This window comes from Mus musculus, chromosome 11 (genome assembly GCF_000001635.26).
Source record: "Mus musculus strain C57BL/6J chromosome 11, GRCm38.p6 C57BL/6J".
Classification (NCBI taxonomy): Eukaryota; Metazoa; Chordata; class Mammalia; order Rodentia; family Muridae; genus Mus; species Mus musculus.
This window is the reverse complement of record NC_000077.6, coordinates 101,938,911-101,961,751: the sequence shown is the minus strand read 5'-3', so window position 1 is coordinate 101,961,751 and position 22,841 is coordinate 101,938,911. Positions and strand designations below refer to the sequence as shown.

Genomic DNA, 22,841 nt, shown 5'->3' with positions numbered 1-22,841 from the left:
TAAAAGCCTTCCAAAGCAGAGGCAATGCCTGGCTCTTCCTTCAACATCAGGGCTCCTGCTTTATGGGTCTGGTGGGGTAGTACATTCATAAACCCAACACTAGGGGTGTGAAAGCAAGATGATTGGGAGTTCGAGGCCAATCTTGGCTATGAGGCCCTGTCTCAACCTCTCCTCCCTCCCTCCAGGGTTTTGTTTTGTTTTGTTTTTTTGATTTGAAACTGCAACACTTTAAATCCAGTCAAGTGCATCTTTGCGTGAGGGGAACTCTATCCCTAATATAAGCTTCCATCTTGATTTGTGTATGTGCACACTGGGGGTTGAACCTGGGCCTTTGTACCTGCCGGGCAAGCTCTCTACTGCTCTAAACCCAGCCCTCACTGGCTTTCTGTTTCAACTCCCAATGAATTCCCCTAAATGAATTATCAATATCATGTCTTTGAAAAATACCATTGAGTGCTGCTGGTGTCCCTGTGGTTCCAGATTCCAGGAAGGACTTTTCAGGGAATCCAGGCATCCTGAAGAATGTCTTAGAGCAGGAGGCCATGGAGACCTTGGCCAGCCCCACAAGGCAGTGTGGTGCAGAGGGTGAGGATGGAGGCAGGCTTGCAATTGAAGCTGAGACAGGGTACTCAGGATTAAAAAGCTTCCCCCAAAACAATTCCAAGATCAGTTCCTGGTACTTGCACCTGTTCAGCTATGCAGAGCCCAGTGGGCATAGGTGAAGACACCGGTTGTACTGTCATGTACTAACTGTGCTTCAGAGCCGGCAGAGACAAATAATGTTATGGTGACCCCAGGGGACAGTGATTCCAGAAGGAACACAGAAGAGAGTGCTGCTAGAGGCTGCCTGAAGGAGAAGGGGTCCCAGACTCTCTAAGCAAAGACTCCACTCACATAAAGACACAGGCTGAGCAGAGCTGGCCGTGGATGCAGGGAGCCCATCCACCATCCTTTAGCATGCCCTTGTATTCCCATCACATGCCAGGGATGAGGGGCATCAGAGAGTCCAAGTGATGCCCAAACCCAAACACACCTAGGACTTGCTTTCTGGGACAGACAGATGCAGGAGAGACTAGGTTGGGCTGTGATCCCATTACCACAAAGAGGGAAAAAACAAAAAACAAACAAACAAACAAAAAAAAACAAAACAAAACAAAAAAAAACCCAAGGTCCAAATTGTAGGTCAGGTTAGAGTTTATTTATGGAAAGTTATATTCTACCTCCATGGGGTCTACAAGGCTGGCGCCCATCAGAAAGAACAAACAACAGGCTGATCTGGGAGGGGTGGTACTCTATGGCAGGGAGCACGTGTGCTTGGGGTACAGCCAGACACGGGGCTTGTATTAATCACAGGGCTTGTATTAATAGGCTGAGAGTCAAGCAGACAGAGAGACAGAAGGAAACACACACACACACACACACACACACACACACACACACACATGCACACACCACTCACTTCTCACTCGAAGAGCCCCTACTTACATTCTAAGAACAAACCATTCCTCCTCATAAAGGAGACAAAGTTGCAGAAACCCAAAAGAGCCACAGGGTCCCCACTCTCTTTGAAATGACTTGGACTTGTTGCAGGGAAGACAGAGGGGTCTGCAGAGGCTTCCTGGGTGACCCAGAGCCACAGACACTGAAATCTGGTGCTGAGACCTGTATAAACCCTCTTCCACAGGTTCCCTGAAAGGAGCCCACATTCCCCAACCCTGTCTCCTGACCACTGAGGATGAGAGCACTTGGGCCTTCCCCATTCTTGGAGTGCACCCTGGTTTCCCCATCTGAGGGCACATGAGGTCTCAGGTCTTGGGAAAGTTCCACAAGTATTGAAAGTGTTCTTGTTTTGTTTGTGATTTAATTTAGGTGTATGAGTGCTTTTGCTTGAATATATGCCTGTGTAGCATTTACAAGCCTGGTGCCTGAGGAGATCAGAAGATGGCATCAGATACCCTGGAACTGGACTTGCAGACAGTTATGAGCCACTGTGTGGGTGCTAGGAACAGAACCTGGATCCTCCGGAAGAGCAGACAGCCAGCGCTCTTAGCCACTAAGCCATCACTGAGGTTCTTTCTGTGGCTAAAGAGACAGGAGACAAAGGAGAGTTTCTTTTAGTCAATAGGACCATGAATGTTCCTCGTAACGTGAGACTAGGGCAGGGTGATCCCCCAGTGACACCGATGGCCCTGTGTAGTTATTAGCAGCTCTAGTCTTATTCCTTAATAAGTCCCAGTTTGGGGCAGGAGATATGTATTCCCTGCTTTGAAGTGGCTGAGGTCCAGTTATCTACTTCCAAGTACTTGTTTCTCTTTCTGGAGTTGGGGAAGCTCCCTGCCTGCCTGTAAATGTGTCCATTCTTCAACCTTAGACAAGATCACTTTCCCTGAGCAGTCAGGCCAGTCCAAAGCCCTTCAATTTAGCTTTCATAAGGAACACCCCTTTTGTTGGGTGGAGGTAGCACTTGCCTTGAATCCCAGCATTAAGAAGGCAGAGACAGTCGGATCTCTGTGAGTTCACAGCCAGCCTGGTCTACGGAGTGAGTTCCAAGACAGCCAGGCCTACACAGAGAAACCCTGTCTCGAAAAAAACAAAAACAAAAGAAATAAAGAAAAAGAAAACAAAAACGAACAAACAGAAAAACAAGCCAGAGTGTTTGTCCCCGTATTTTATTAATCATATTTTTGTCCCTTTGCCATTTTAGACTAAAAGACTCGGGAAAGCAGGTCTCTCTCTGTTTCTCATCCGGACACACCCAGAACCAGATGTATGGAAGATGGCTAATGTGCTGCAGTTGCACATCTGGGGCTGGGTGGATTGGTTAGATGGCATGGGCTGGGTGTGGTTACGATGACTGCAGGAGCAAGGAGTATGTGGTGCATAGCAAACGAGGAAGTTTGCACAGAACAACACTGTGTGTACTGATGTGCAGGTATGGGCACATGCAAGCAGAAGCCAAGGGACAGCCTTAGGGTAGTGTTTCCACAGACCCCTCCCCCCTTTTAACATGGGCATCTCTCATTGGCCTGGAGCTTGCCAACTGGGCTGGGCTGGCTAGCTTGTAGGTCCCAGGGATCTGCATATCTCTGCCTCCCTAGTGCTGGGATTACAGTCATATATGAGCACACCTGGCTTTTTTATGTGGGTTCTGGGCTTTGAACCCAGATCTGAGTGCTTGCAAGGCAATCGGTTGAATGACTGCTTCATCTCCCCAGACCCTGGGATTCTACTTTCTATTAAAGTATTTCTATTAAATCAATGAGCCCCTGCCCCTGCACTCAGCAGTTCTTAGGCCTGCTGAGAGTCAAGTGGGGAGTGAGAGCAAGCCTCGAGACCCCATCAGCGAAGCAGAGGACAAAGAAATGAAAACTTGGGATTCGAGGCTCGGGATATGGAGATACAGAAAGGGTCAGGGAAGGAAATGAACCAGATGAATAGAGGCAGGAAGGGTAGGGCCCTGCATACATGGAACCTGGTGTACATGTTATCTGCATGGGGTTTGCATTGCAATGGCTCTTCAGCAGGTTCACCACACTGGGAAACAGAAGCCAAAAAGAAGAGTAGGTGGTGTTGGAGTCAGATACTGTCAGTCATGCCTGAAGAAATGGAAGCAATTAACGATGCGCCGCAATTAGGATATTAGCTCCCTGAAGAAAGGCAAGAAGCTGGGCTGTGGGCACTGAAGGGAGCTTTGAATGATGTCACATTCTCTGTATGCCTAGCAGGGCAGTATTGGAGACTGAGACTTGACTTGTGTGTCCATATGATTCCTCCTTTTCCTACAGTCATCTGGGGCTCCTGAGCTTCGTCCTTGTCCAAGAACCTGGAGCTGGCAGTGGGCAGCTGCAGTGATAGATGTCTGCAAGAAAGATCTGAAAAGAGGGAGGAAGATGAAGGACCCAGAGGACCACCGACCTCTGCTGCCTGACAAAGCTGCAGGACCAGTCTCTCCTACAGATGGGAGACAGAGGCGAGAGATGAATGGTCAGGGGAGGAGTCAGAGAAAGGAGAGGGTGAGGCAGAGACCAAAGGAGGGAAACACTTGTGCTCTACAGCTACTGACTGAGTACCAGCTGCGTGGCAGACAGCCAATGCCAAGGCTCGGCTGATCATGGCACCTCGTGGGACTCCTAGCCCAGTGCTGGCAGAGGGGAGTGCTGAATGGTGCATGGTTTGGATATGATCTGAATGTGGTCCAGCCCTAGTTTCCTTCCAGTTGCTGGGATAAAGCACCCTGACCAAAGCTACTTTTTTGTTTGTTTGTTTTGGTTTGGTTTTGTTTGGTTTTTCGAGGCAGGGTTTCTCTGTATCACCCTAGCTGTCCTGGAACTCACTCTGTAGACCAGGCTGGCCTCGAACTCAGAAATCCCCCTGCCTCTGCCTCCTAAGTGCTGGAATTAAAGGCCTGCGCCACCACTGCCGGCCCAAAGCTACTTTAAGAGAGAGAGAGGAATGTATAAGTATTATAATTCCAGGTTATAGTTCATTGCTGTAGAATTGGAGTCTTCATATTCCAGGTAATCTCCCACAGACATGCCACAAAACAACCTGTTCTACGAAATCTCTCATGGACTCCCTTCCCCAGTAATTCTAAACTGTGTCAAATCTACAAGAAATAGTGACAGTCACAGTCTCTAACGTTTTGGGCATGAGTCTGAAGTCTCATTGCTAAGTACTGGGAAGATGAAAACTTTACCTAGTGTCAGCATTTGGAGCAGAGCCTTTGGGATTTGAGATGGTCTTTTGCAGAGCTCCTAATGGCTACATGGAGAGAGGGGGCCTGGGAGAGACCCATACACCTTTTGCTGCCTTATGTCACCTGACCTGCTCCTTGGGAAGCTCTAGCAAGAAGGCCTTCCCTGGATCACCCACCACCTTGCACCTCCAGAACTCAGAGCCAAATTAAACTTTCTTGTTACTGTCGTCAAAGCACAGTCGGTCTGGGTTGTATCACTGTCAATGGGAAACAGACTTGCCTGGATGGATAACTTGTACATTGCATAATGTCTAGAAATGAAAAGTCCTATAGAGAAAAAGAAAATTAGCTGGCACACAGATAGAGGCCCTGGAGGAGGCTGGCTTTGTCCTCCCCGAGGAGGTGGCGAGTAAGGTGTAAATGTTCATGGATGTAAATGGGCCCATATATGAGGGTCTGGGGTAACAAGAAGGCCTGTGAATATAAAGCACTGAAGGTATGTCTAGTCTGGAGAAGGTCACTACAGAGAGTTCTCCAACTCAGTGCCCATACACACACACACACACACACACACACACACACACACACACACACCACAAAGAAAAAAAGGAAGAAAAATCTGAGAGCAAGTACAGTACTTAAAATTGTGTGATTGTGTGTGTGACTCTGATGTCACATGCTCATCTTGCCCTATGAGTTGAAAACCAAATGGCCCCTGAGAGGCATAACAACCACACTGTTGGCTGTGTGCTCACGTTTTTCTTAAAGCGTCTGTCTGGTTTGCTGCTAGCATCAGGCAGACTTGCAGCAGACTACATATGCTCAGCCCTGAAGTCCTTCTAGGGTGCATGTCTCTTCAGAATTTCAGAAAGTCATCTGTGGCTCCAGGACCGCCTGCACTCTCCCTCTGCCGCGAGGCTGCAGACTCTAGGCTGGGGTGGAAGCAACGCTTACCTCTGGGACAAGTATAACATGTTGGCTTTTCTTTCCCTCTGTGGCTCCAACCTGGACATAAAATAGATGCAAGCTGTGTAATAAATATTTCCTCCCGTCCACTTAGTTCTCAACAATAACTACTCTGAGAGCACTTATTAATAGGTGGCTTAGACATAAGCTTTGGCTCATTCCCCCACTAGCTCTTACTTCTTTAACTCTTTCAAACCATTCTGTGTCTTCCACATGGTTAGTTACCTCTCCTTCCATCCTGGTTCGCTTCTTCCTTCGAGTCGCCCTCAGTGTCTCTAGGTGATGCTTGTAAGATATTCTTTCTACAAAGCTGAGAGTGGTGGCACTCTGGGAGTTCAAAGCCAGCCTGATCTACACAGCAAGCTCCAGGATATCCAGGGCAATGTTGGGAAAACCTTTCTCAAACAAAAAGAGGGGTTCAGTTGTCAGGAGGAGACCCATGGGTTAAGAAGTCTAGACGAGCCATGGTGATGCATACCTTTCATCCAAGCACTTAGGAGGCAAAGAAAGGTGAAACTCTTTGACTTTGAGGCCAGCTAGGTTACATAGTGATACCCTGCTTAGTGTGTGTGTGTGTGTGTGTGTGTGTGTGTGTGTGTGTGTAATTTAAAAGTCTAAAAATGCATTCTTTTAAAAATATGTATAAGTATTTGCCTGCACATATGTATGTATGTATGTATACCATGTGTGTGTCTGGTGCTGAAGGACTAGGCATAGACTCCCTAGAACTAGAGTCATAGACAGTTGTGACACTCCCCAACCCCCCACCATGTGGGTGCTTGAAGCTAAACTCCTGTCCTTTGTAAAGCAGCAGGTGTCTATGAACCCTGAACCATCTCTCCAGTCTCCAGATGTGCATTCTCAAAGAGGAGTCCTTCATATTTCCCTAAACTGAACATCCTTATCAGTGAGCATCCTCGAGTCACCAAAGCTACTGCAAACCCTCTTAGGGAACATTCACTATTCACTTCTACTTGGCTCATGAAACTTAAGTACACACACACAAACACACACACACACACAGAGTCATGCACTCACAAAAGCATGCATGTACACCATTCTTATTAGACTATGCTTTGCTAAAAGACTTTCCTAGATACTTTAAAACATCACTTCTGCCTTTTGGTGGGCAGGTTCCAAGATTGGTACTGGCGTACTGGAAACTGAACAAGGTAGAGATCTAGAAATCACAGCAGGTCAGAAGGGCCAGCCTGTACAAGAGAGAGTTCCACACCTTCCAGGAACACTGAGCAGGGGGCTGGGACCTTGCCTCTCAGCCCAAGAAACTAGTGCGTTTCCTGTATGCATGCCTCTCAGAGATTCCATAAGATCTGCCTTCTGCCATAAGATCTCCTGCATCCAGACAAGCCTAGGGGAAGTTGAGAGGCTGCCTGAGTCTCTCCCACAGGCCCCTTCTTGCCTGGCAGTATTTTTTTATCTGGAGGAGAGGAATCAGGGTGGGAATGATCAAATACAATTATCAAGGAAAAAGTAAAAAACATATATATATATATATTAACTGATCTAGGGAGCTGGCTCAGCAGTTAAGAGTTCTGGCTGCCCTTGCTTCAGATCTTGCTTTGATTCCCAGCACCCACATGATGGCTTTCAACTGTATCTCTGCTTCCAGGGGATCCAACAGCCTCTTCTGACCTCCATAGACAAGACCTAGTCCTCTGCAAGAGCACCAAATGCTCTTATCTGTTGATCCATCTCTCTAGCCTCATGCCAGATCATTTAAAACTACTGGACACTGTCCCATTTTACGAAGATGTCACTGCCCAGTCATTTGCCATGAGTGGATATTTCGATTCTTTCTATGTTCTCACCCTTGCAATTTATAAGAAAGATATCTGCATTTGTCTCCTGAGAGAACAAAGGGTGGAGGGCTACTGAGATGGCTCTAGGGGTAAAGGTGCTTGCCACAAAATCTGACAACTTAAGTTTGGTCTTGGAATCCACATGGTGGAGAGAGAGAAGAGATTCCCGTAAGTTGTCCTCAAACTTCCCACACATGTGCTGTGGCTTATGTGTAACCCCAATAAGTAAAGATAGTTTTAAACACTACATAAGGTAGGGTTTCTTCATGACCCCAAGGAATGATGCCCCTGATAGAGCTTATGCTGAAACCCCATCTCCATTGTGCCATCTGGAAAGAGACAATTGCATCCCGGAAACAGAATCTTCATGAATGGATTAATGAGCTATTAAGAAAGTGGCTTGGTTATTGCACATGCTGGCGGCGTAATGACCTCCACCATGATGTTATCCAGCATGAAGGTCCTCACCAGAAGTCATACAAATCTTCTTAGGCTTCCAGAGTCGTGAGCAAAAAAAGCACACCTCTAAATAAATTAACTAGCCTCAGGTAGTTAACCACCGAAAATGAACCAAGGCAGTTCTAATACAAAACCACTTCCCTTCCCTGTTCAAACCACAGTGCCCTATTATCTAAAAGATAAACTTCAAGCCAAGCTTTTAGGTTGCCAGTATTTATGTAACAACAAGGCCCGTTGACACACATCTGTAACTCCTAGTACTGGGCCTCAGGGGCAGAGACAGGTGGAGCCCTGGAGTTTGAATTCCAGGTTCTGTGAGAAACTCTGTCTGAAAAGACAATATGGTGAGTGACCCGGGAGGATATCTGATATTGACTTCTGGCCAACACACAGCCATCTCTGCACATCTGTAGTTGCAAGCCTTTTGCACTAAGTTTGGCCAGAGTCAGAGTTTGCAAGTGTTTGTGGACTGAATGCACGTGTTGCTGGTGATCTACAAAGTCACCCTCCTTCTCAAGCTAGCAGCACTGGCTTCGGCCAGCTGCTCATTCAAGCCTCTTTGCAGAGTCATCACGGGGATGGGGGAGCAGGGCCCCTCCCTAGAACACCAAGCCTGTGGTTGTTTATTCAGGACATTATTGAGGGCCAAGATGACAGATAACTCTATCACTTGGCCAACAGTCGGGTGTTGCGGTGTTAGGTTATTTCTGTGTCTGCAGAAAACAGTGCAACCTGGACAAAAGAAATAAATGATATCATTTTTCATTCAGGCAACTAGATTCCGTGGTACAAAAGGCTCCCTGGGGAACGAGGCCGGGACAGCGCGGCTCCTGAGTCGCTATTTCCGTCTGTCAACTTCTCTAATCTCTTGATTTCCTCCCTCTGTCTGTTTCCTTCCTCTTGCTGGGGCCCAGTGGAGTCTGTGTACTCACAGGGAGGAGGGTGGCAAAGCCCTGGTCCTCTACGGGCTGGGGGAAGGGGGGAAGCTGTCGGCCCAGTGACTTTTTCCCCTTTCTCTTTTTCTTAGAAACCAGTCTCAATTTAAGATAATGAGTCTCCTCATTCACGTGTGCTCACTATTCATAGGGACTTATCCACCCCCGCCCTGTCAATCTGGCTAAGTAAGACAAGTCAAATTTAAAAGGGAACGTTTTTCTAAAAATGTGGCTGGACCGTGTGCCGGCACGAAACCAGGGATGGCGGTCTAAGTTACATGCTCTCTGCCAGCCCCGGTGCCTTTTCCTTTCGGAAAGGAGACCCGGAGGTAAAACGAAGTTGCCAACTTTTGATGATGGTGTGCGCCGGGTGACTCTTTAAAATGTCATCCATACCTGGGATAGGGAAGGCTCTTCAGGGAGTCATCTAGCCCTCCCTTCAGGAAAAGATTCCACTTCCGGTTTAGTTAGCTTCCACCTGGTCCCTTATCCGCTGTCTCTGCCCACTAGTCCTCATCCATCCGGTTTCCGCCCTCATCCACCTTGCCCTTTTAGTTCCTAGAAAGCAGCACCGTAGTCTTGGCAGGTGGGCCATTGGTCACTCCGCTACCACTGTTACCATGGCCACCAAGGTGTCATTTAAATATGAGCTCACTGAGTCCTGCGGGATGGCTTGGTTGGTAATATGCTTGCTGCAAAATCGTGAGAACTGGAGTTCAATTCCCAGCACATGGATGTATTTCCAGCACCTGGAAGGCAGGGAGCAGAGATCTTAAAGCTCCTGGCCAGACAGCCCAGCCTAATTAGTAATCAGTGAGAGACCCTGTCTCAAGAAACAAGATGGAACATCAAAGGTCAACCTCTTGTCTCCACACACACAAATACACACATGCACATACATCCACACACAGGCAAACACATGCACACACCTGAACACCCTCCACAAATACATACATAAAAAAATAAATACATACACACATACATACATACACCAACATTCCCTCTCCTTAGTCTCCTGGCTACGCTCTTGTCACCCCCACTAAGGCTTCAACTTCTTCTATTTCTTCATCTTGACTCCTCTGTACTTTGCATGCCTTTTCCAGCAAAGGCTTTTCTTTAAATCTCCGTCATTCATAAACTCCCTCTAAATTTCTTCCCCTGCCCTTTTCTTTCTCTCTAGGGAGATAAAGACACACACTACAAAGTCACCGTGGGACCAGTTTATTCACCCACCCACCCCTGCTTCTGTTCATCCGGCCAGCTAAGTAGTCCAACCTCTCTGGTGCTGTACCCTGGACCCTGGCTTCACCACAGCTCCTCCATGCTACCCAGCCCTGCAAACCTTCAGCCTAGCCTCTGGTTCTCCAACCAGCACAGGCCCAGTCTGGCTTCTATGTCCTAGAAATCTCCTTCATTCTCTCCATTTCCCTCCTGAATCTACCACCTTCTTTCTCCCTTCTCCTGACCTCTAATGTCTTGGTCAAACGATTACAAGGAAGCCAATGAAATTAGCAGTTTGGGGTACCTCAGAGTCAGCAGGGGAGCTGGGATGAATTCACATTTCCAGGCCTTTGCTTTGCTCCCCGGATTCTGACAGGCAGTTCCGAAGCTGAGTCCAGGAAGCTGAATTTAAAATCACACTCCAGCTGGGTTCTGAGGCAGCCCTACCACATCAGCTGGCCCTGACTGAGCTGTGTCTGGGTGGCAGTGGTGCTGGTGGTGCTGGTGGTGCTGGTGGTGGTGGTGGTGGTGGTGGTGGTGGTGGTGGTGGTGTGTGTGTGTGTTTTCTGCTTTTACAAAACTTTTCTAATTCTTATACAAAGGACAAATCTGCCTCATATAGGCAGAAAGATGACTTATGCCTATATAAGATATAAAGATGACTTTATGCCACTTATTAGCAATAGTTACTGTCAAAAGTAATTCTATTTATACACCCTTATACATGGTATTGCTTTTGTTGGAGACTCTAAAATCCAGATTATGTATTTAAAAAAAAATTCCCCAGTCCTTAAAAGGTGAAGAATGGACCCAGATAGAAGGTCACGGCACAAGTATGGAGTCGGAGTGTGGAGTCCTGCCAATGGTCTGGACAGAAGCATCCAGAGAGGGTCCAAGACAAATGCCTCGCCTCCTAAGGAACACTGGCAGCCCTGATGAGGTACCAGAGATTGCTAAGTGGAGGAATACAGGATCAGACCCATGGAGGGGCTTAAAGCGTGACTGTAGCAGCCCTCCGCTGAGGGGCTCCAGGTGGGCGCCCAAGGTGCTGCAGTGGGAGCCACATGAGAGGTGATGTCTTGGAGTCACCTCGGGTACCATTGTTTAGGGAGGTGGGGATTTGTGGTGTGGAGACAGGCAGCCTCAAGGATGCTTTTCAACAATGGTTGATGAGTTGGAACTAAAACAGGGGCCATCACACTGGCTCCCATAGCTCTGGGCTTGCCAGCTTCCACATCTGCCCCCCACCCCCTGTCTGGCACCAGCTCAAGCTCTGTGATTCTACACATCCAAAAGAGGAAGAGTAGCCTACTGGGCATGCCACCTCTTCTGGACCATCAGGTGAGAGTGTGGCAAGCCCTAGGCTCCTGTCCAGGATGCAGGGCTGCCAGATAGGATGCTCAGCTATCTCCTGAGCTGGAACTATTTTAGGAATAAGGATTATGCCCGCCCGGGGTTGGCCAGCACCCCAGCAGCCTGTGCTTGCGTAAAAGCAAGTGCTGTTGATTTATCTAAAAACAGAGCCGTGGACCCACCCACAGGACAAGTATGTATGCATCTGTTTCATGTATCTGAAAAGCGACACAACCATTTTTCACATCATGGCATCTTCCTAACCCCCATTCTTTTTTGTTTTGTTTTTTTGAGACAGGGTTTCTCTGTGTAGTCCTGGCTGTCCTGGAACTCACTTTGTAGACCAGGCTGGCCTCGAACTCAGAAATCCTGGGATTAAAGGTGTGTGCCACCACGCCCGGCCCTAACCCCCATTCTTAATGGTGATCCAGTGGTTGAAATTTCGGGCCACACACATGTCCATTAGGGATTAGCTGCTGTCTTCTGAGCTACCTGGTACAATCTTTATCCCCTGGGGCCTGGGCTCCTGATCCCTGACTCGGGCCCGATCAAGTCCAGTTCCTGGGCCCGATCAAGTCCAGTTCCTGGGCCCGAACAAGTCCAGTCCCTAGCTCGATTAGCTCATCCTGGCTCCCTGGCCTGTTCTTACTTACACTCTTCCCCTTGCTCTGGACTTGTTGCTTTCTTTACTCAAGTTGTCTGCCACAGTCCCTAAGCCACCTCTGTAAGACAACTAAGATAATACTTCCCTCAAGCACGGAAAGTCCTGAGTCACCACACCCTCTGGAGGTGTGTGGACACATGTTCATGCGTGTGGTTGCGCTTACGTACGTGTGCGCATGCGCGTGGAGGACAGAGGTTGACACTGGGTATTTTCTCCCATTGCTTTCCACTTTACTTTTGCTTCATTTTGAAGCAGGGGCTCTAACTGAGCCTGAAGCCCTCCTGCCCAGCACTGAGATCACAGCTGTGAGCCACTGTGCCTAGTTTTTCCTGTTGGTGCAGAGGATCAAATTCGGACCCGCATGCGTAGTAAGCGGCCGTCTCCACAGCCCTGCCATTCATTTTTGAAGTTCCCAGAATACTACAGAATGAAGTACTGAGTACTCAGGACTGCCTGCTATCTAACGTTTACATGGATCAGAGTAAGAAGTGGGGTCTCTCAGCCCGCTTTTTTGACAGCAGTGAGGAGCTTGTGGGTGATAAGGAGTTGGGAGGCTCCAGGGATGGGGACAGTGAGCCCTCCCCACACCCCGTAGTTCTTGCAGTTTGCAAGTAACAGGCCAAATGTCACGTGTTCTTTTGACATTGTTAAGAGGTGTTCTTTGTTCTTTGGGATGCAGGATATAACTTTCCAATCCCACACCCCAAGCAGACCCAGTGAGGACTACAGTCTCCGGAACACATTAGGATGTGTGAATGTATTGAAGCAGGATGGGTGGCCACTCTTCCAGGCTGGCAGGCTGGAGAGCAGCAATGCTTTTACCTTACAGTGAGAGCATGCCACTCTTTAATCTCTGCAGCCCACTTCAGGTACATTTTCGAGGGATTCAAGGGTCATCAGTAGATATGGCTGAGCCACAGGACCCAGACATGGAGTGTGAGCCTGGCGGCAGAAAATTACTTGGGTCTCTTTGTCCGAATGCTCAAACAGACCCTCTCTCTCTAATTGATGGCTTTTTCCACATTCAGCTTCCTGGGGATATGAGGCCATGAGGTAGGTGGGAACCCAGGACCCCACAGCCTGTGGCTCTATCAGAACTATGAGGAATAGAAGTCATTTGCTCAAAGAAAAACTATGTTGTGAGTAAAGGCAATTGCTTAGCACTGGCCTGGCTGCATGTAAACTTCAGGGGTTGCTAGGCATTAGGGCTGCTTAGCAAGTGTGGCGGCTCACCAAGGCTGGCCCTTTAAAGGCTGTGAGCTGAACACAGCTTTCACAGGTGGATGATAGCAGTCTAGTTGATAGTAGAAAATCTGAACTTAGATTTCCTATAAGATGACATACCACCAAAAAATACCTCTCTTCTCACAATAAACTTGTGCTTAAAAAAATTATTCAAATTATTATGGTCATACTTAAAATTTTTTGTCAGTAACCGTTTTCGTGATTTTTTTTAAAAACTATTCTAGCCTGGCAGTGGTGGTGCACACCTTTAATCCCAGCACTTGAGAGGCAGAGGCAGGCGGATTTCTGAGTTTAAGCCCAGCCCGGTCTACAGAGTGAGTTCCAGGACAGTGAGGGCTACACAGAGAAACCCTGTCTCGAAAAACAAACAAACAAATAAAACAAAAAACCTATTCTAGTGTATAAGTGAGTGATGGTTAACGTTCATTGCCAACTTGTCAAGATCTAGAATCATCTAAGAGACAAATCTCTGGGCTTGTCTGCGAGGGGTTGTCTCCATTGGGTTAACTGGGAGGACTCAACCCAGCTGTCCGGCAGCACCGTCTCATCTCATAGGCTGGAGTCAAGAAGGAAGAGAGCACCACATTTCCACTTCTTGGCCATAGAAGCTATGTGACTGACTGACCGCTTCATATTCCTGCCACCATGACTTCCTTGCCAGGGTTGACCGTCCCCTTATTAAAAACCCTCCTTTCAGTGCAGCATTTTGTCACAGCAATAAAAGTAACTAATACTCAGTTGGTCTCTAAGCCCTACAGACCCAACATCCATCTTTACTGCCTACCACTTGCCATCACTCCCCTCCCCAGTCTCTACTCTGGAGACCCAGGAGGCCTGAGTTTGCAGGACGCTGTGGAGAGAGTCAGTCAGCCGCTCTGGCAGAAGACTGAGGTTTGCCTCTCAGCATCTACATGGAGCTTACAACCTTCTGTAACTCCAGTTCCAGGGGATCTGAGCCTTCTTCTGGCCTTCTTGGGCCCCAGGCACATACCTGCACGTGGTGCACACACATACAAATATGCACATGTATACATATACATGTACCTGTGAAGTTACAAGTGGCACCCAATGTGGAGCCTGAACCCACACCCTGAGATTAAGAGTCTCATTTTTAATGGTGGCTCTTAAAGTGTTTAAGAACCATCATTAAAAATAAGATTTGAGCCAGGCATGGTGGCGCACGCCTTTAGTCCCAGCACTGGGGAGGCAGAGGCAGGTGGATTTCTGAGTTCAAGGCCAGCCTGGTCTACAGAGTGAGTTCCAGGACAGCCAGGGCTATACAGAGAAACTCTGTCTCGAAAAACAAAATAGAACAAATAAATAAATAAATAAATAAGATTTGAAAAAAATTCAAGGTACATTCATGTTAATTAATAATTAATTAATTAAAAGAAAGAGAGAGCACACCTTCTCCCAAGGCCCGGGGATCTTGTAGAAGACAGGATAGAAAGAATGTAAAAAAAAATCAGAGGAAATAGATGACTTCAGGAAAGCCAAGAGTGTTTGGTTGGAATACCTGCTCACCCCTCCTCCACAGGCTGAGAACCTTCCGGGCCCCACAACCCTCCATCTCCCTCCATCCCACTCCCTCCCACACACACCCCACCTCTGCCCTCCTTGCCTTCACAGAGAAAGCTCCAGGCCAACACATCAAGCCCCTTGCCTCTGAAGTACCAGCAACCCGCCCAAGAGTGCCACCTAGGGGCTCAGCTTTTGACCATATATGGGCACAATCCCAGCTCCTAGCTGACATGTCTCCACCCCTCCTCTAAGGCCTATAAGACCCCCTTGCATTAGCCCGGGTGCGCAATTTCCCTAGCCCTGTTCCTTGGGAGCGATCAACCCACCTGGGAGGAGATCTAATAAACCTGCCTTTATCTGCTTTAATCTGGTCTAATCTGGCCTGTATTGCATTGGTGGGAAACCTATTAGTGGGCAGCTGCATATATGAGCTCACAGCAGCTGTGACAGCAGGCGCAGGACCCATGCAGGTTCAAGTCAGACCAAGTCGCAGCATGGAAAGGGAGGTCAGCATGAAGTCCCCCTCCAACCTAGGAGCTATGTGCAGTGGGTAGCTTCCAGGAGAGAGGGGACCGGTTTTCTTTAGGGGTATAGCCCCCCGTAAGTCCACCACTCTCCAGAGGAAGGACACACATCCGAGATTATTTGGGCAGCACAAATTAGACTTGATAAATGCTGGGTGGGTAGGGAAGGAAATGGATCCAGGAAGAGCTATGAATGTGAGCAAAAAGTATTGTTCAAAATGCAAAATTCTCAAAGGAGTAATAAATCAGAACAAAAACTGAGAGAGTCAGACAGACAGACTGACTGACAGAGACTGTCAGACAGACAAGCTGACAGACTAACAATGACTGACAGACAGGCAGACAGATAAGACTTGCAGACTGACTGACGAACAGAGACTGACAGACAGACAGGCTGACAGACTAACAATGACTGACAGACAGACAGATAAAAGACTGACTGACTGACAGACAGACCGACTGGCTCGGGGCCCAGCTCTAGAGATCCTAACTCAAAGGTAAAAATACAAATTTATTGAAAGATCTATTCCACTCCAGGTTTATCCCCAAGATTGTGAAAACTTAAGCCCATACAAAACCTTCTTCTACCCCAACATTGCTAGCAGCATCACTCATACATTTGAAAACAACCTAAAATTAATAATTGATGAATCTATGTCTTCCATGTGGAGTGCCTACACAGTGGGAAATTATGCAGCCAGAAGACAAGGTCAAGTACTGACGTTTCCCACCACGCAGGTGAACCTTGAAAACAGATACTAAGCAAAAGAAGCTTGTCTCTAATGGTTGGATCACGTGTTGTATCTGTAGAGACAGCGCTAGGCTAGTCGTTTCCAGGGGCTGTAAGTCAAGGGGATGAGTGACCAGTTGTGGGTGCGTATGGCATTTCTTTGTGTGTCTCGACCATGTTTTGGATTTAGGCACTGTTGTGTTATATATAAGAGGTGGTGGGGGGAGGGTATGTTTGGTGGAGGTGTGATATGGTATAGGGGAAGAGGTGCCTCTGTGGGCCCATGCTGAGGCATCCCTTCCCCCTGAGGTACCAGCTACAGGATAGTATAGTATAGTATAGTATATAGTATAGTGTAGTATAGTATATAGTATAGTATAGTATAATATAGTATAGTATAGTATATAGTATAGTATAGGCATGGGGAGGGGAGTTGAGAGAAAGGCAGAGAGAGAGAGAGAAAAAGAGAGAGAGAGAGAGAGAGAAGAGGAGTAGAGGCTGTCTATGAGCAGGGAGAGAGAAGGGGAATGGGGAGAAAAAGGATGAGGGGCAAGAGCAAGAGGGAGCGAGCAAGAGAGAGGAGGGGACAAGCAGCCCCTTTTATAGTGAGTCAGGCACAACTGGCTGTTGCCAGGTAACTGGCCTAGACTAAATGCCAACTGGTAGTAGTGATGGTTGCACAATTGTATATTAGTCAAGGTTTCTGTTGCTTTGAGGAAACACCATGACTAAGGCAACTTATAAAAGAAAGCATTCAATTGTGTTTATAGTTTGGATAGAGGCCATGATCAGAGGAGCAAAAGGCATGGCAGCAGCAACAGCTGAGAGCTCACATATTGATCCACAAGCAGGAGGCAGACAGAGAACACTGAAAATAGCACAGGTCTTCTGAAACCTCAAAGCCTGTCTCAGTGACACACCTCCTCCAACAAGACCATACCTCCTAATCCTTCTCAAACAGTTCCACCAATTGGGGAAAGGATTCAAACATAGGAGCCTATGGGGGCGGGCATCCCTATTCAAACCACCACACTTGTGAAGACACTAAAACCACCAAATTGCACACCTTTTGTATGAGACACATTGCTAAGGATGTTAATGTAAAAAAAAAAATTAGGAAAATACAGTGATGGGTACAATGTTCTCAGGCTACATATGCTGTATCATCTCTTACAGTCAATAAGGAGTTTTCCTGGATGACATTAAAGGACAGTGGACTCGGCGTGTGAATTCTACCAAATAAGAAAATGAACGGTGAGCAGAGCAGGGCGACACGCGCCTGCACTCCCAGCGATAGGGAAGCAGAGGCCGGAGGATGGGCAAGAGCATCCTTGGTCACGTACAGAGCTCAAGACCAACCCGATCCTATTCCTGTGTCCCCACATTATCTGCACCATCAATCAATCAATCAATCAATCAATCAATGAGACACAGAGCCCACAATATCGGACATATTCTGGCTGAAGTTCTCAGAATGTCTAATGTAGAGTCTCCTCCCTTCTCCCCCACCCTGCCCCCATTCTGCCGCCTCCTTTATTGTGCTGGGTTTGGAACTAAAGTCTCCGAGCATGCTAAGCATGCCCTCTCTGTCAGAACACCTCCAGCCCCATGGTGCCTTTCCAGTAAGCTCTGGGACCTATTGCTACTCCAGACCAGAGTATCCCAAGATGCTTTGCTGTTCTAATTATCTCTAGATTATACAATTGCTTTCCTTCTATTTTTTTTTTAAAGAGATTTATTTATTCTTCATGTATGTGAGTACACTGTAGCTGTCTTCACACACACCAGAAGAGGGCATCAGATCCCATTGCAGATGGTTGTGAGCCACCATGTGGTTGCTGGGAATTTAACTCAGGACCTCTGGAAGAGCAGTCAGGGCTCTTAACCACTGAGCCATCTCTCCAGTCCCCTTTCCTTCTCTTTTCAAAAACCTAATTTAATATAATTACGTTTATCTGGGGATGGGGAGATGACTCAGCAGTTAATAGCACAGGCTGTTCTTTCAGAGGATCCAGGTTTGATTCTTAGCACCTACATGATGGCTTTCAATGGTCTGTAACTCCAGTTCCAAGGGATTTGATATCTTCTTTTGTCCTTTAAGGGTATCAGGCATATATAAAGTGCACATGCATGCATGCAGGTAAAACACACACACACACACACACACACACACACACACACACACACCACGCCATTGGTTAGCTGGTGTTGGCAAGAAGCTAGCTTGGGAAACCCAGAAGGTTTTGAAAACAGGTTCCTGCAGAGTCCAGATGGTCTTTCCTGAAACAGAGAAATGCCCATCAAGAGAAAGCTAGAACCCCAGCCAGACCACAGCCCAACTAGGTTTTTTCTTGGCCGCAGTCATCCCACACCAGAAGGCCACCTGCAGAGCTGAGGGCTGCGAAAGCAAGTCAGACTGTGCCCAGCCCCCACCCTGGCCTCACAGTGGGGATCCCTGGACCTGCAAGACCTGCTTCTGACTAATGAATAGGAAGACCTTCCTTCCTCCCTTCCTTCCTCCCTAGGCAACCCAGGCTTTTCCAGTGACCACCCAGAACTTAAATAAACGCTCAACGGGCATGGCGAGACTCCATCACCAAAATAAACTTAAATAATATCCCAGAAAATTGTAAATTGTGTATTTAGAAATCGGAATGTATGAGGTGAGTTGTCTCGTCCTGTATTATAGCTTTCATGAAACAAATAAGAGCGCTCGCTTGGGCTAAAGTTAGAGTCGACATATAGTTTACACCAGAAAGCATCCAGTCAGGCATCAATTTGGAGCATACCTACTTCCAGCGGGAAATCTCTCTGGGACCCACAAGGTGCTCACAGCCCACAGAAAACTCAGGAAGGCCTCAGTATGGTCTGAAGGCTCAGGAGAGGAACGCAACGCAGGCTGAGTGCTTCCCATCCACCTGACCACAGCTCACGTGCTTCACAACTTCACTCCACAGCACCTTGAGAGAGAGCTTCCAGTGGGGATGGATATTGGGATATTTGGGGTGGACAGGCCATGTGTCCAGAAGTACGGAGGAGCATAACTATCACCCTGAAGCCAACTCATCTAACGGATGATTTGTCTAATATTTACTTGTTTATGTGTGTGTATATTGGTGTGTGTGTGTGTGTGTGTGTGTGCGCGCGTGCATTCCTGTGGAAGCCAAATCTCATCATCGGATGTCCTTTCTCAGAGGCAGCCCAACTTGGTTTTGAAACAGTCTCTTTCATGGACTGTGGGCCTTTTAGACTAGGTGACACTGGCTGGACAGCCCTAGGGACTCACCTCCTCTACCTGTCCCCCAGAGCTGGGATCACACCTTTCTGCTCCCACAGTGGGCTTTTTATATGATGGAGAATGAAGCCAGACCCTCGTGTTTGCCTGTCGCGTTATCTTCCCAGGCCCTATTTTTTTTTTAAGTTCTCTTTGATGGTGTTAGGGTTCAAAATTAGGGCCTTTGAGGTATTTGAAGGACTTTTTTTTTTTTAAGGCTTAGTTAAGGAGTCAAGTGTGGTAGTACATTCTTGTAACCCCATTTGGGGACTGAGGCAGATTAGCAGTTCAAGGGCATCCTTGGCTATATAGCAATTTCAAGGTTAGCTTTTGTTACGTGATATCCTATCTAAATAAAATAAAACAGTAAAATGAAATAGCATCTTAGATGAGTATATATTTCCCTTTATGTCTGTGGTTGTTTTTTTTTTTTTTTTGTTAGTTTGTTTTGCTTTGCTTTGCCTTAAGACAGGATTTTACTATGCTGGCCAGGCTGGCCTTGAACAAGTGATCCTTCAACCTTGGCTTTTTTTTTTTCCCCAGACAGGGTTTCTCTGCATAACCCTGGCTGTCCTGGAACTCACTTTGTAGACCAGGCTGGCCTCAAACTCAGAAATCTGCCTGCCTCTGCCTCCAGAGTGCTGGGATTAAAGGCGTGTGCCACCACGCCCGGCACCTAACTTGGCTTTTTGAGTGGTGGCATTATAGGCATGAACCACTAGACTCTATTCTGTTTTGGTTTGGTTTGGTTTGGTTGAGACAAGGTCTGCTATGTAGCCTGAGCTTCCCTGGTACTCGGAGTGACCCACTTAGCCTCCCAAGTTCCAGGCCTATAGGTGTGTGTCACCATGGCCAGCAGCTCCCTCATATACCTGCATCCATGGCTCCTGATGAACCTAAATCAGAGAGACAACCCCGACAGCCTCCCAACCAGACAGAGTCCACGATCTCCATAAAACCCCTAAGAGCAGTAGCCCTGCTTCATCCTGGAATCCAAGATCAAAGACACCACCCGAGCCCTGAAGTAATGAGTGTCAGAGAGGCCAGCTGCTTTCCAAATGCCCTCAATGGAAGATGCCAGGTAAGACCCAGTGGCCAAGGGGGCACTGTGTGCGGAGTCAGAAGCATTGGCTGGGAAAGGCTGAGTCCAACGTGAACAAGGTGCAGGCAGGGTGGGAGTGGGGGACAGGACTGCTCCCAGGAGGCTAAGGAAGACAGATGGCTGTGACCATGGCTGGCTCACCTCATCTTTCTGCTCCTTCCCCTGTGCCCAGAAGGACCTGGAACTACAGAGCTGCTCTGAGAGGAAAGACAAGAAAATCCAGAAGGGTTCACGTTCACATCTGTAATTACTGAGTTCGGCTGCAATTGATTAGCTTGAGTTTGCTGCAGCTGGGCAAAATTGAGTCTCAGAGAGACACCAGGAAGAGAATTTGTGTTTCCTGCATGCACACACACACACACACACACACACACACACACACAGAGAGAGAGAGAGAGAGAGAGAGAGAGAGAGAGAGATTGCAGATCCTTTACTTCTTGTTTTTGTTCTGTCATTAACTGACTGAGATATACAGCCTTTCTGGCTGTGATCCCCTTGGGCTTCATGGCATTGCAGCAGCCAGCACTGCTGAAGTTCAAGGTATAGCCAGAGTGCATGCACGAAGGCTATATAGGACATACCCCAGTGGGGCATGGCCCTGAAGTGCAGTTTGCCTCAATCCCTCCAGAAGACAATTTGATAAAATAAATAAATAAGTAAACAAACAAACGAAGAAACCACTGCAGACAGCCTAGGACCTGGATAGCTTGTCCTGGGGACTTCAGTGGAGTGGATCCTGGCCTCTTCAGTAACCTATTTACAATCTTGTAGCAACACCAGTTAGAAACAAGAGACATCAGCCTGCCTCTAGGAATTATGCATTGTACCTGTCAACAGGTCTAGGGGTGTGGCTGAGTTGGCTGAATGCTTGCTTGGTCCTTGTGAGGCCATGAGTTCAAGCCTCAGCATGGCATAATCCTGATATGGTGACAACTGCTTATAACCCCAGCACTTGGGAGACAGATGGAGGGAGGATTCCGTTGAGTTCAACTCTTGAGTTCAAGACCAGACTGAGCTGTACAGAAAGACCTTACCTTTAAAAAGCAAGCAAATAGACAAAAAACAAAGACACCAAGCGTATCTCTGGCTAATCAGTCAGTAAGTATTTATTGAACATTTATTACCTATATTGAACCCCCTACTGTGTATGTGTTTTGAACACCTGCTCTATGTATAGAACACCTAATGTGTGCATCTAACACCCACTGTCTGCCAGGCTATTTTAGGCAGTGAGGATATGTCAGTGAATGAACAGGCAACTCGAACATAACAAACGGGCCTTGAGGATCTGTTTTTTGGTTTTTTTTCTTTTTTAATTTTTAATGACAAAACAAAAATATACCTAAAAGTGAAGCTTCTGGAAAAACCATTTGTTCTTCCCTGTCTTGTATTGCTCCTCAAACTTGACCTTGGCTTCCCGCCTGGCCTTGCGTTTCAAAGCTGGGTCCCTGAATACATCCTTGTTGACAACAGTCTTGTCCAAGGGGATATCCACAGAGTACCTTGTGGGCATGAGGTGGTTGTAGTTATAAACTTTCACAAAGGACTTGATCTTGGATCGCTTGGCGATTTTCTTCTTGGCCATGGCAGCTGTCACTTTTCGGGGATAGCGGTCAATTCCAGCCACCAGGGCATGGCTGTAAGGGCGGTCTGAGGTGCCATCATCAATGTTCTTCACAATGACAGCTTTGCGTCCGGCCAGGACCAGCACCACTTTCCTGGATTTCATGAACTTGCCCATTTCAAAAGCAAGCAGTCGGCACCCAGCAGAAAGGAAAGGAGGACCAAGGATCTGTTTTTGTCTCTGCTCACATCAGTCCTAAGGAAACAGGTGTCCATGCTTCAAGCTGAGCAGACCTGTGATAAATTTAATTACAAGGCATTTCCTACCCACCCATCCCAACTCTCCTCCCCCTCCAATCTCCTCCAGTCAAGGCCAACTTCAAAATCCCTCAGTCCTAGCTGAGAGCTCAAAGATCCCAGCCAGTCCTTCTGCAGCTCGTGGGAATGTCCCTAGAGGAACGATCTTTGATTTTTTTTTTTTTCAGGGAGTTTAATTATCCCATCCCATGGCTGGAGAGGTGGTTTTCATTTGTCAGAATTCAGAGTCCTGGGAAGACCCTTGTGCTAGGCCAAGGCTACCCTGGTGGCTCCAGGCACAAACAGTAGGAGTGCTTTGAAAGCCTCCACTGCATGCGGCCCTCGGTTTTACCACTGGCCTCTGTGGGCAGTTTAATTAATAAATGTCCATTGCTTGTCATTTGCCATTAGCAAACCAGGAAGGGTTGGAGGTGAGGTGCTGAGAGGCCAGGAAATCCAGCTCTAAGCACG

At 47.5% G+C, this 22,841-nt stretch overlaps 1 long non-coding RNA gene and 1 pseudogene across 1 annotated transcript; both read right to left on the bottom strand.

The window, feature by feature from the left end:
• Positions 1-1,177: 1,177 nt before the first annotated feature.
• 4930417O22Rik (RIKEN cDNA 4930417O22 gene) lies at positions 1,178-9,331 on the bottom strand. The gene is made up of 4 exons (NR_045806.1): positions 9,273-9,331; positions 5,888-6,057; positions 5,651-5,701; positions 1,178-2,082 (listed from the first exon to the last, which is right to left on the bottom strand). It is a non-coding gene; the product is annotated as an RIKEN cDNA 4930417O22 gene (long non-coding RNA).
• Rpl27-ps2 (ribosomal protein L27, pseudogene 2) lies at positions 21,809-22,293 on the bottom strand (annotated as a pseudogene).